Genomic DNA, 14,435 nt, shown 5'->3' on the forward strand with positions numbered 1-14,435 from the left:
CCGCCTGTCTCCGCCGCCGCCGCCGCCTCGGCCGCCAGCGCGCCCCCGCCTCCGCGCGCCCCGCCCCGGTGGGGGGCGGCCAGGGGCGCGGGGGCAGCACCCAGGCGGGACCCGCGGGGCCGGGGGCTCCGGACAAGCCTCGGGACGCGAGCCGAGGAGTGGCTCTCGGTGCGGGTCGCAGAGGCCAAAAGAACAGCTCCGGAGGCAGGGTCCAAAGAGATGGAACTGGAGGGGGGGGGCCCGAGGGGCAGCCCTGTGGGAGGGGGAAGAAGCTAAATAAATAATCCTGGAAACAGAACCGCGCCACGGCTCTGGGGGAGGATATCTGGGACTGGGGGTCCGAAGCCAAAGGCTGAGTTTTGGGGGAGAGGGTCTGAGGTGAGGCGGGGGTGACACCGCAGGCGGGGGTCTGGGCCTGCCAGAGGGGAGTAAGGCGCTGCCCTGGGGTAACGGTGAGGTTGGAGGGGATGAGCAGAAGAAATAGCCCTGGAGAAGAGGGTCTGAGAGGGTGGCGGTGGAGAAGGGAGGGCAGAGAGGGTGAGAGACTAGAGAATAAACCTGAAGAGCATTTCAGGGGGTAGACCTGGAGACATTAGGTGGCAATAAGGGGAAGCTCATTCTCTCACCCCTGGAGCGAGAGACGTCAACCAGACATCTTTCGTCCAAAACCACCCGTATCTATCGAACACTTTCTCTATATATATGTAGGGCTCTGGGCTACTTGGGATTACAAGAAAGAAAAAAAAAAAAAGAAGAAGCCAGTTTCCTGAAGTGGAGAGGTTTATAGTTTGGTGAGAAAACATAACTGGGAGGCAAACAAAGTGTCAAAAAGCATACATGCAGCTGCTCAAGGGATCAAAGGGGACTTGATAGGGTGGTGAAGTCAGCACAGCCATTATCGAGGTCAGGTGGGGCTACTCGGGCTAAGCCTTGAAGGAAAGGCCAGCTTTAGAGGAGGGAAGGGGAAAGGAGAAGGCAGGATATTGGGCAAGAAGGCGAGGGTGTACAAGATATGGTTGGGCCAGTAGATCTGTTTCTCTGAAGCAACGGGTTTTCCCATAGGAAAGTGCTGGGAAGTAGGGAAATAGTCCAAGACTGTAAATCCTAGGGGAATGGATTATGTTCTGAAGGGCAATGGGAGTGGTGGTGATTGAAGGCTTTTTTGAGCAGAATGGTGTGTGGAAAATGGTGTTTTATGGTTACCTGTAATTTGGAGGTGTCAGGCTTTGGAATCAGATCTATGTTCAGATCTTGACTCTGTTCCATTTTTGTAAAATGATGCTGATATTACTGCATAAGGTTGCTGTAAGGATGAAGTGCTTGGCACCTAGTAGGTGTTGCATATTAGTTCCCCTCCCAGTGTACAAAATAATGACCAGAGGAGGCAGAGAGATTAGTTGGGAGATTACTGGAACTGTCTAAATACAAGGAAATGATGGTAACAGACAGAATTAGCACTTATTGAATGCCTACCATGTATCAAGTACTGGTTTAAGTCCTTTAATGTTTTGTATCTCTAACCATGTTTCATAAGTGGCAGAGCCAAAGCAATCTGATTGCATAACTCTTTTTTTTTTTCTTTTAGAATGAGGCCATAAAAAAAGACATTTAAGAGATACTGAACAAAGGAGAGAAGGAAAGGAGTTTGGAGTAATGGCAAACCCAGAAAGATGGGTGATGATATCTTTGCAGACTTGTCATAAGGAGGTACAGGCTTGAGGGAATCAACAAGGAGTTTGGTTTTAGGCTTGCTGCGGTTGAGGTGACCCCTGAGATGGGTACAGCAATGAGTTCAGAGGAGGATGGGGAATAGATATTTTGGAAACATCCAGGTTAGTATGATAGCTGAATCTGAAGGATAGGAGTAGAAAAGAGAAAAGACTGAGGAATCAGGGTTGTGAAATACATATGTGTTAGTTGCTCAGTCATATCCAACTCTTTGCAACTCCGTGGACTGTAGCCTGCCAGCTTCTGTCCATGGAATTCTCTTGGCAAGAATACTGGAGTAGGTTGCCATTCCCTTCTCTAGGGGATCTTCCCGATCCAGCGATCAAACCTGGCTCTCCTGCATTGCAGGTGAGTTCTTTACCATCTGAGCCACCAAGGAAGGGAGAGAAGGATTTCAAAGCAAGAGAGAGGTGTTGGTAGTGTCAGGGAGATTACAGAGCTGGAAGACTGCATCCACACCATTTGCTTGAACAGCTCATAGTCTAGGAGGGAGATAGACATAAGCAAGTCATTTTGGTTATGTGATAAATTACAACAGAAATGAGAACAAACTCTTATGGAAACACTGAGGAAAGAGCGACAGACTGCTCAAAGTTAGAAGATTTGGGAGAGGGTACATTTCAGAAGGAGTAAATAGCACATTCAAGGAGTGAAAGGAAACAGACTGGACTGAGAGTCTAAGGACAAGATCTGTCTTATTCATCTCCTTATTCGTAAGGCCAAATGCTCATTGAAATGCAAATGAGAATGTAGGGCTCCAGTGCTCCATGAGCCAGCTTCCAAGGGTGGTGGACATGAGTGGCAGTAGGTAATTGGTGATAAAGAAGGAAGAGGCTGGATGCTTATAAAATGTCACCCTAAGGTAGGTCCCTAGTAGGAAAGGTCTAGCGAGCTTTGTGAAGCCAGCCCACGAGGAGGTTTAGCAGGCTTCAGAGTGACGCTCTAAGATGCAGTCACTAGAGGGCTGACTTCTCTTTTCCCCTCTTCATGGAAAAAGCACTGGGCTTAGTCAGTCAGAAACCTGGATTCAGTATTGGCTGTCACTAATTTGTTGTGACACTAACGATTTGTTGTCACTAATCTTTGGGCAAGTCATTTCATCTCTTTGAGCCTTGGTTTCCGCATTTGTAAAGCAAAACTAATGATCCTGACTTCTCCACTTCATGCGGAGGACCACATAAATGCGTGGGATTCACTTTGTAAACTAAACAGTTAATTGAGCAGATGTTAGGAAAAAGTTACATATTGATAACCTTATCAAGAGGCATTATTTTCATCAGTGCTAGAGCTCCCTATAGGCAAACTGGAACCCTCTCTTTCCTTGACCTCCTCTCTTAATTTTTTGTTCAACAAATATTTCTGAGATATCATTTGGGTGCTAGCTGGGGTGGGGGACATAAAGGAGATTAAGTTATAATTGCTTCCTCTAGAAACATAGTCAGTTTGGGAGATAGATACATAAATAGACACCAAGCAGATAAAACAGTATGTGCCTCACCTGTCACAAGGAGCCAGCTCACTGGAAAAGACCCTTCAGTCCAGTTCATTCGCTCAGTCGTGTCCAACTCCTTGCAACCCCATGAACTGCAGCACGCTAGGCCTCCCTGTCCATCACCAACTCCCGGAGCCTACCCAAACTCATGTCCATTGAGTCAGTGATGCTATCCAACCATCTCATCCTCTGTCATTCCCTTCTCCTCCTGCTCTCAATCTTTCCCAGCATCAGGGTCTTTTCCAATGAGTCAGCTCTTCACATCAGGTGGCCAAAGTATTGGAGTTTCAGCCTCAACATCAGTCCTTCCTGATGCTGGGAAATATGAAAGCAAAGGGAGAAGGAGGTGCCAGAGGATGAGATGGTTAGATAGCATTACCAACTCAATGAACATGAATTTGAGCAAACTGCAGGAGATAATGAAGGACAGGGGAGCCTGGCGTGCTGCAGTCCATGGGGTTACAAAGAGTTGGACATGACTTAGCAACTGAACAATAGCAAAATGAAGAGGAATCAACAAAAGACACTGAAAAAGAAGAAGAAGAAACCCAGGAGACTGAGAAACTCTGGAAGAAAATATTTTAAGAAAGAGAGAATAAACAATTGTGTTACATGTTGCTTACAGATCTAATCATATGCAGATTAAGAAATAGTCATTGGACATGGAAGTAAACTAAATGTCCATTAGTAGGTGAATGGATAAAGAAGATGTGGTACATACATAGAATGGAATACTGCTGCTGCTGCTAAGTCGCTTCAGTCGTGTCCAACTCTGTGCGACCCCACAGACGGCAGCCCACCAGGCTCCCCCATCCCTGGGATTCTCCAGGCAAGAACATTGGAGTGGGTTTCCATTTCCTTCTCCAATGCATGAAAGTGAAAAGTCAAAGTGAAGTCGCTCAGTCGTGCCCGACTCTTAGCAACTCCATGGACTGCAGACTACCAGGCTCCTCCATCCGTGGGATTTTCCAGGCAAGAGTACTGGAGTGGGGTGCCATTGCCTTCTCCAAGAATGGAATACTACTCAGCCATAAAAGGAATGAAATAATGGTTTTGGCAGCAACACTGATGGACCTAGAGATTATCATACTAAGTGAAGTTAAGTCTAAAAGAGAAAGACTAATACCATATGACATCACTTATATGTGAAATCTAAAGCAGGACACAAATGAACTTATTTACAAAGCAGAAACAGACTCCCAGACGTAGAGAACATTCATGATTATCAAGGGGGAGGGATGTAGGGGAGAGATGGTTTGGGAACTGGGGATTAGCAGATGCAAACTCTTATATATAGGATGGATAAACAACAACCTACTGTGTAGCATGAGGAACTATGTCCAATAAGCCATAATGGAACAGAACATGAAGAACAATATGCATTTTAAAATGATCATTGTACTAACTGATGTGGAGGAGTCAGTGATCTTGAGAAGAGCAATTTGGGGGCATGTAAGGGATGGAAATCTGATTTGGAGTAAGTTCAAGAGAATAGAAGAGGAATTGAAAATGTTGAGTGTGTATATATACCTTTTTCAAGCTTTGCTACAAAGGGAAGGAGAACATGAGGCAGCTGGAGAAGTAAGTAAAGTCAAAAGAGGGTCAACTGTTTTTGTTTGTTATCAATATGGGAGAAATAATGTTTAGATGCTGACAAAGAATGCTCCAATAGAGAGAGAAAATTTGATGCTGCAGGAGAGGGGGAGCATTGCTGAAGCCACGTCCTTGAACACACAAGTATACAAGTGGAGAGCTGGCTATGAGCCAGGACGCTTCATCCACAGTTAGAGGGGAGAAGAGGATTTGTAGAAGTGTAAGCTTGGTGCCAGAGTGGCAGAGAGTAGAGGGGAACTTGCACTTACTGGCTACTTGCTTTTGTCCAGCATTGTGCTAGATGCTCTCCTCATAATAGTCTTTGATATAAGAGGGAGACGGATTATAAGGCTGTTGGAACAAAGGTACAAAAGTTGCGAACTGCACTAATGTTCCTAAAGTTTTAAGACACTCTGCTCTGTGTGTACTTTTTCTTTTTTTTCTAGATCACCTTGGCTTCTCATTGCAGATATCAGAATGCCTTCCATTTGGTGATAAAGATACTTTGCTTGGCCAAACTTGAGTCAGGCTCTTAAATCCTTTCCTGGGACCATCTGTGTACATGTCCTCATAAACATCTAATTTTATTTTAAAAATAGTTCTTTTTAAAAAAAAACTTGTTTTGTTATTAATATTGTTATTTCATTTATTTTTATTTTTTGGCCATGCCATGTACCGTGTGGGATCTTAGTTCCCTTACCAGGGATTGAACCCTTGTCCCCTGCTTTGGAAGCTTCAGAGTTTTAACCACTGGGCCCACCAGGGAAGTCCCATAAATGTCTAATTTTAGCAGGAACCCAGCTAAGTCAGTTTAACCAGAAGCCTCCCCTCCCCTCAATATCTGATTACCCTCAATATCTAATCAGGTCCCTCATCCTCTACTGTCTCTCAGGTGATGTCTGATCACCCTGGCTTATCTTCAGCAGGAATCCTGTTAGGTTGATTTAACCAGAATCCCCTTACCCCTGCTGTTTCTTCTCAGCATCTTCTAGTAATTTTCTATTCCCTGCTCTTTGCCTACAAATTCCCACTTGCCCATTCTGCATTCATAGTTGAGCCTAATATCTCTCCCCCAGGGCAAAATTCCATTGCAGTGGACCATATATCTATTGCGATAGTCCCCCTCGGAGAATAAAGTCTTCCCTACAGTAACAAGTGTCACTGAATATTTTTCCCCTTTAACATTGAGTAGGAGGAAAGTAACTTGTTAGCGTAACTTCAGTATAGAGATGGCTGCTTCTTCTAAAGAAGAAAACTGTGGAGTCATCCCCACAGTCCAGCACTGGGCTGCTCTTGGTACTGGAGGGCCCTGGGCCTGAAACTAGGCAAATTTACCCAAAAGATAAAGACAGAAAGAAAATACAGGGATAGAGGAGAATGATGTTCTGATTTTGAGTCTGAAAGGAAGTATAGCTGGGAGGTTGGAGGGCATGATCCATCTCAGGAAGTCCTAATTTCTCTCCTCCCTCTGAATTCCTAGTACAGCAGCTGATATTTAATGAGGGCTAATTATGTGCAAAGCAATTATCTTCTTTACATCACTTAGTCTTCACAATTATCCTGTGAGGCAGATTCAAAGAAAGGATGAGAGGAGAAGTGATCTACCTGATGATACACCTGGAAAATGGCAAAAGCAAGACTAAAACCCAAGTGTCTGACACTAAAGCTTGTGTCTTTAACTCCTTGTTCCTTTGTGCATTCATTAATCACCTCAAAAATTCTATAAACATTACTAAGCACTACTATTCTGAAAGGTGCGATGGTGAATGAGACTGTCTGCAGGTAAAAGAGCTAAGACTTGAGCATGCATGTGTGCGTGCAAAGTCCCTCAGTCCTGTCCGACTCTTGCAGCCCCATGGACTGTAGCCCATCCGCCTCCACTGTCCATGGGATTCTCCAGGCAAGAATACTGGAGTGGGTTGCCACGCCCTCCTCCAGGGGATCTTTCTGACTCGGGGGGATGGAACACAGATCTCTGACGTCTCCTGCATTGGCAGGCGGGTTCTTTACCAGTAGCGCCACCTGGGAAGCCCTTGAGCACAAGCTGTGTCAAATGACCACAAAAAGTTACAACATCCTCTAAGATTTCAGAGGGGGTGAGGTCACTCTGGCTGGGGGAACTCAGAGATCAACAAGGCTTCCAAAAGAAATAGCATCTGAGATGAGCCTATCTAACCAAGTAATATGTTTAAAACTAATTGTTTCATGTGTAATATACACTGACCATTACCACACGTGTTTAAAACTTATAAGCAATGACAAGAGTATGTGAAGTTTTAATGGGCAGAAAGTGGGGGTTAAGGCATGGAGGAATGAAGGGATCTGATTGTTCAAGATATAGAGAGGTCCCGGTTCAATCTCCTACCTCTGTCATAGAATCCAGCCTCAAATGACTCCGGGTTATTTTCCGCTTAGATTTTTTTCCCTTAGGAACATCCTCAAAGTGATGTTCATTCAATAAAACACACTCAGTCATTTAAGAAAATGAGGAAGTACTTTACAAACTGTTAGGAAATTCTTTCCAAAATAAGATGTTAAACGAAGGAAAGTGCAGAATACTGGGTATAATGGGGAAAAAAGAGTGTGTGTGGATATATGTGTGTGTGTGTGTGCAATCCCTTGCTTACAATAAAATATGGAAAGATACCCAGGGCACAGATAATAGTGATTGCCTTCGTAGAGAGGAACTATGTGGCTTGAGGATATGGTGAGAGGAAGATTTTCACTGTATACCTCTATGACTCTTTAACCATGTAGATATATTATCTATCAAAAATATATACATATAGCAACTTCCCTAGTGATCCAGTGGTTAAGATTTCACCTTCCAATGCATAGGGTGTGGGTTCAATCCCTGGTTGGGGAGCTACGATCCCACATGCCTCAAGGCCAAAAACCAAAACATAAAACAGAATCAATATCATTACAAATTCAATAAAGACTTTAAAAATGGTCCACATCAAATATAAATAAGTAGATAAATAAATGGGCTTCCCTGGTGGCTCAGATGGTAAAGAATCTGCCTGCAGTACAGGAGACCTGGGTTCGATCCCTGGGGCAGGAAGATTCCCTGGAGAAAGGCATGGCAAGCCACTCCAGTATTCTCACCTGGAGAATTCCATGGACAGAGGAGGCTGGCAGGCTACAGTCCCTGGGGTCGCAAAGAGTCGGATATGACTGAAAAACTAACACTATCACTTTCTTTCAAAGGAAAATAGGTACGAAGTGTAGCTCCTGCAGAGGTGGGCGCAGAAAAGCAAACTTGGTTACAGACAAGCAAAGCTAGGAGCACTTACAGTAAAAAAAAAAAAAAAAGAAAAAAAAGCTAGGAATGTTCAGACCTGCTCACTGTTCTATCTAACTTCTATCTAGATAAATAAATAAATTTAAGTTGAACTTCTGAAAAACTAAGTGTATTAGTCTCTAAAGGACATTACCTGAAAGGAGGGCATTTATATTATGATATGGGGACTTCCCTGGAGATCCAGTGGTTAAGACTCTGCCCTCCCAAGGCATAGGGTGAGGATTTGATTCCTGGGCAGGACCAAAAACTCACATGCCACCAGTGGTACAGCCAAAATAATAATAATAATAAATAAATATATTATGATGTGGTAGAAGCAAAAGCAGTTCACTTAGGTGATCAGTTTTGAAATTTCAGTCCTTGATTTTCATGGCCAAAAAAAAAAAAAATCAGAAATAAAGTAAAAAGAAAAAATACGTTAAAGGTGAAGTATTTATTATTAATATTCTTAACATAAGACAGCTCTTTAGAAACCAATAAGAAAAGGATCCATGACAGAGTTCAGAAATGGCAAAGGATAAAATGGGCTTCATGTAAACAGAAACATGGGCTTATGCTCTTCTTTTTAAAGTCCAACTTCATTTGTAACTAGAGAAAGGCAAATTGGAACAATGAACTGTTGCTTTCTCACCTGTGAGGCTGCAAATACCAAAAAGCTGGATATTACAGAGTGTTAAAAAGGGCATGGTGAAAGTACTTTGAGAAAGAATATAAATTGGTAGGTTCTCTTTGGAGCACAAATTAGTGATGCTTTTCAACCTGGAAAATGAGAGTGTGCCTTTGACTCATCAATTCTCATTTGGAGAATTTATCCTAGACGGATAATTCTTGCATATGTACTCAGACAAACGTATAAAATTATTCATTGCGGCATTCTTTGTTACCTGAAAGATGGGCATTTATATTATGATATGAGGACTTCCCTGGAGATCCAGTGGTGAAGATTCAACCACTGGAATAACCACTGGTTAAGATGCCCTTCCAAGGCAGAGGGCGAGGATTTGATCCCTGGGCAGGACCAAAAACTCACATGATCAAAATCAACCTAAATATTTTCCAACTGGGGAAACTGCTACATCTAAACAGAGGAGCGCTAGGTAGGTGTTGAAAGGAAGAGTGTGCTCCCGTATGGCTGTTATGACAAGATTAATTTATCTCCTCTCATTATCTGCTGTTTGGACTACAGTGTGCTGCCAGGTTTCCCTGCCTTTATCTGGCAGGACCTGTTACATAATGTGCAGGCCCAGGGCACAAGAGGAAATTTCAGGGCCCCTTGTTTAAAACCCATTATGAATTCCAAGATGACGACAGCAGAGCATTAAAACAAGTGTGCGGGCCCTTTTAAGTGTGAGGCCCTGTGTGACCACAGAGATTGCACATCCAGGAAGCTGGCTTTGCTCCAGGAGTGACAGCTTAGACACTGGCTGCCAAAATGGCATGCAGTTTCCTCTGCCTCTACCATCTTTCTACCACCATCTGATGCCTGTCATGTCTGTTAAGAAGTAACTCAAATTACGGGGGAAATTTTCCGTTGTACTCTCTCACCCAAGACACTCTTTCTTCACTGCTACTCCAAACCTTCCAGATTGTTTTATTAACTTTTTTTTTTTCCCTTTATTGCTGCAGGTGGGACCTTAGCTCCCAGGCCAGTGATTGAACCTGTGCCCCCTGAATTGAAGCGCTGAATCTTAACTACTGGACAGCCAGGGAAGTCCCTGTTTTATTAACTTTTTAACACAGTATATTATGATGATTTGTTTGAAAATCTCTCCCTCTAAGCTTCTCAAAGGTTTGGCTTATGCTTGTTTGCATAACACTAGAACTTCATACATTGCCTGGACATAGGAGGTGAGGAACGAATGAATAGGAGTGGATAAGTTGGGGGTGTGTGTTAAATTATCAGTCATATGGTTTCACGCTTATATTTTGCCTTTATGTTGCTAAATCAGATTAGATTCTAATTTCACTGAGGTCAGCAGGCCCCCGATGACTGGCTTTTGATTCTAAGAGCCATGATAGTTTCAGATGGTCCCCTGAAGGGGAAGAAGGGGCTTGAAGCCTTTGGAGAAACTGAAAGTCTTTGGAGGACCCCCCAAGTCACCCACCCCTATCTCCGCATCTCCTTTTATACCCTTCAGGCATTTAAAAATAGGGGTTTGATTTCATCAGGTCCAACTGACCCCATCAGTCAGTTCCAGGAACCAGGCAGTAGTTTCAGATTGCCTCTAATCCTTTGTAACACTGGCTTTCAAATGGAGGTATGCGATACCCCTATGCTATAGGGACTTCCTGGCTCAGAGGTTAAAGTGTCTGCCTCCAGTGCGGGAGACCGGGGTTCGATCCCTGGGTCGGGAAGATTCCCTGGAGAAGGAAATGGTAACCCACTCCAGTATTCTTGCCTGGAAAATCCCATGGACGGAGAAGCCTTGTAGGCTACAGTCCATGGGGTCGCAAAGAGTCGGACACGACTGAGTGACTTCACTATGGGGTTCTCAAGACGGAGAAGCCTTGTAGGCTACAGTCCATGGGGTCACAAAGAGTCGGACATGACTGAGTGACTTCACTATGGGGTTCTCAAGTACTCATCATTTTTAAGGGAATTTATTTCCAGATCCTCCACTTCTGTATATATTCTACCAGAGAAAGTTCTGGGCTAGAGGCTTCAAGCTGGCTTTTGCTTCATAATTGTAGTTCTGCTAGCCTTCATAAGAAAGGCATATCCTGGGCCAATCTGAATCTTACTGTAGTACATCAATTGCCTGGGGCAATTAAAAATACATTTATTGCCTGGGGCAACAAAAAATCCTGGAAGTGACAAAGAGGCAGCATTTCCCTGAATATCAGTTTCTGAGAAAGATCTTTTCTTTTTAAGTATTAATGTAATGACCTACAACCCTATTAGTTTCAGTACACAATGTAGTGATTTGATATTTCTATATATTACAAAGTAGTCCCCACAATAAGTCTAGTACTATCTGTCACCATACACAGTTATAACAGTGTTACTATGTTCCTTATGCTGTGCGTTTCATCTCTGTGACTCATTTATTTCCCAACTGGAAGTTTGTACCTCATCTTCCTCACCTATTTCACTCATCTCCATATTTCCTCCCCTCTGGTAACCACCTGTCTGTTCTCTGTATCTATAAGTCTGTTTCTGTTTTGTTATGTTTGTCCATTTGTTTGGTTTTTTAGATTCCATATATAAATAAATCATATGGTATTTGTCTTTCTCTGTCTGACATCTCACTTAGAATAATACCCTGCAGGTTTATCTATCCATGTTGTCACAAATGGCAAGATTTCATTCTTTTGACAGCTGAGAAATATTCCATTGTATGTATACACCATATCTTCTTCAAATGTTCATTTGTCAATGGATATTTAGGTTGCTTCCATATCTTGGCTATTGTAAATAATGCTGCTATGAGCATTGGGATGTATATCTTTTTTAATTTATGTTTTTCCCCCCCACAAAAATACCTAGAAATGAAATTGCCAGGTCATATGGTAGTTCTAGCTTTAATTTTTTGAAGAACCTCCATCCTGTTTTCTGTAGTGGCTGGACCAATTTCATTCCCACTGATAGTTCATGAAGATTCCCTTCTCTCCACTTTCTCATCAACATTTATTTGTTGTCTTATTGATGATAGCCATTCTGATAGATGGGAGGTAATATCTCATTGTGGTTTTGATTTGTATTTCCCAGTAGTTAGTGATGCTGAGCATCTTTTCATGTGTCTATTGGTCATCCACATGTCTTCTTCAGAAAAACATCTGTTTGGGTCCTCTGTTCATTTTTTACTTGGGTTGTTTATTTATTTGATGTTGAGTTGTATGAGTTCTTGTTACATTCTGGTTATTAACCCCTTATCAGATAAATCGTTTGCAACTATCTTCTACCACTCAGTAGGCAGCCTTTTTATTTTGTTGACAGTTATCAAGGAAATATCTTTTCATTATGGGGGACATCATTTATCAAAATCATTTTGAGTGGTATGTGGAAAAGAAACTGTATGAAGACCATTGGTTCAAAACAACACATTATGGTAGCCTCTGGAGGGTTTCCTAGGCGGTCCTGGCCTGGTCTTCTCAATCTCTGGGCCTCTGCAACTGGACCTCAATTTTATCAGGAGGGTCAGGTAAATAATTTTTACTTGATTTCTTTTTAAAAAATAATTAACTAATATATTCATTTTTGGCTGCACTGGGTCTTTGTTGCTGCATGCAGGCTTTTTCTAGTTGCAGCAAGTGAGGACTACTCTCTAGTTGCCTTGAGGTGCGCAGGCTTCTCATTGCAAGGGCTTCTCTTGTTGCAGAGCATGAGCTCTACGGTGCTTGAGCTTCTGTAGTTGTGGCACACAGACTTAGCTGCCCCGTGGTATGTGAAATCCTCCTGGACCAGGGATTGAACCTGTGTCCCCTGCATTGGAAGATGGATTCTTAACCACTAGACCACCAGGGAAGTCCTTACATGATTTCCTTTTTAAAAACTTATTTATTTAATTTTCACTTGATTTCCTCATAACTTCCAGTGCAGTTGGCAGTCTCCCTATTCAAATGCATTATTTCTGGGGCTTTTGCACCATCATACTCTGATTTACCTTTCTACCTCTACCCTTCACCTTAAGTTTCCTTTTCTAGGACCATCTCTTCCACTTGACCTTTTCAATTCAGGAGTCTTGCACTTCAGTTTTAATCCCTCCTCGCTTTCCGTGTCGTTTCTGTTTCTTGCTGCCTTTGGTTATTTGTATTCCTAGCAGTTTGTGCTGACAAGTCTTTCTCTGTTGCTTTCCCTTGAAAGCAATACTTTGAGGGAATTCCAGTGGGCACTGAGTAATATTCTGCAGACCCATAATCCAGTCCCTAAACCCACTTCCCCTCCTCTTTCTGCTCTTTTCTTACTAAGAGATTTCATCCTTTAACTACAATTTTCCATACCAGCTGCATCCCAACAACTCCCAGATTTCTTATTCTAGCCTAAGATCTTATTCCCAAATTCCTAAATCCTGTTGCTTATTACACATCTATACCTGAAGGTCCCACAGAATTCATATTTAAAAAACCCAAAAACCAAACTCACGTTTGTCCTATTAAGAATATCATCTTCTGCTAAGGTTCCTCAACTGAGTCACAGTATTCCATCGGCCTAGTTCATGACAGAGGCCTGGAAGGCATCCTTGATACCTCCTTAACCTCCTCCACAGCCAATAAACATCCTACTCCTATGGATTACACTTCATGCATGATTCCCCTAAGCCTCCAGACTAGGCTACATACCTCCATTCTATACCCTCATATAGCACCTTGTACTTTATAATACTTATTCAAATTGTAACTACATAATTATTTGTGGAAGTCTCTCCCCTCTTATGTCATAATCTCCGAAAGCACAAGGACCATGCCTGCCTTTTTTCTGACACATGGTAGGATCTCAATAAATATTTGTTGAAAGAAAGAAAGTGAAAGTGGCCCAGTAGTGTCTGACACTTTGCGACCCCATGAACTATACAGTCCATGGAATTCTCTAGGCCAGAATACCGGAGTGGGTAGCCTTCCCCTTCTCCAAAATGAAAGGGAAATTTGCTCAGTGGTGTCTGACTCTTTGCGACCCCATGTCCATGCAATTCTCCGGGCCAGAATACTGGAGTGGGTAGACTTTCCCGTATCCAGGGGATCTTCCCAATCCAGGGATAGAACCAAGGTCTACTGCATTGCAGGTGGATTCTTTACCATCTGAGCCACAGGGGAAGCCCAAATTTAATATTGTTAATTTAACAAATATGAACACAGATTGTAGTAACTATGCCTGTCTTGGGCCTAATGCTATGTGCCCAGTAGGGGGCAGCAGAGTACAGCTAATGGAACGCATCTCGTCCTCTGTTGAAAAGGGTGACTCTGAGGAAATGATTAACTTTTCTGAGACTCTATTTTCTTCCTCGGAAATTAAGGTTAATTCTTCTCCCCACAGGTCAAAAGAGATAAGTAGATATAAAAGGGCTTCAGTGCAAACAAAAGAGTGTTATTGGAGTCAGTTATGATAAATATTTGTTGAATAAACGGAGATAGAGGAAGAAGATCTGGTTACGCTCTGGAACAGATGTGAGCGGAGACTGGACAGTCAGAAGAGATGGAATGAAAGTTCAGGGAAGAGGCTGGCCTGAGTCCAGAGCCAACCGGAGGCAAAGCTGTGAAGTTAACACAGTGCGCTCTTGGCAGGCTCCTGTCTGCTCTCTGATCACTGCCTGCGCCCCCTTCCACCTCTGCCCTCTAGTGCCCTATCACTCACTGTGCTGTTGCAGCCCATTCTTTCCCTTT

The sequence above is a fragment of the Oryx dammah genome, unplaced genomic scaffold (genome assembly GCF_014754425.2).
Source record: "Oryx dammah isolate SB20612 unplaced genomic scaffold, SCBI_Odam_1.1 HiC_scaffold_10, whole genome shotgun sequence".
Lineage (NCBI taxonomy): Eukaryota > Metazoa > Chordata > Mammalia > Artiodactyla > Bovidae > Oryx > Oryx dammah.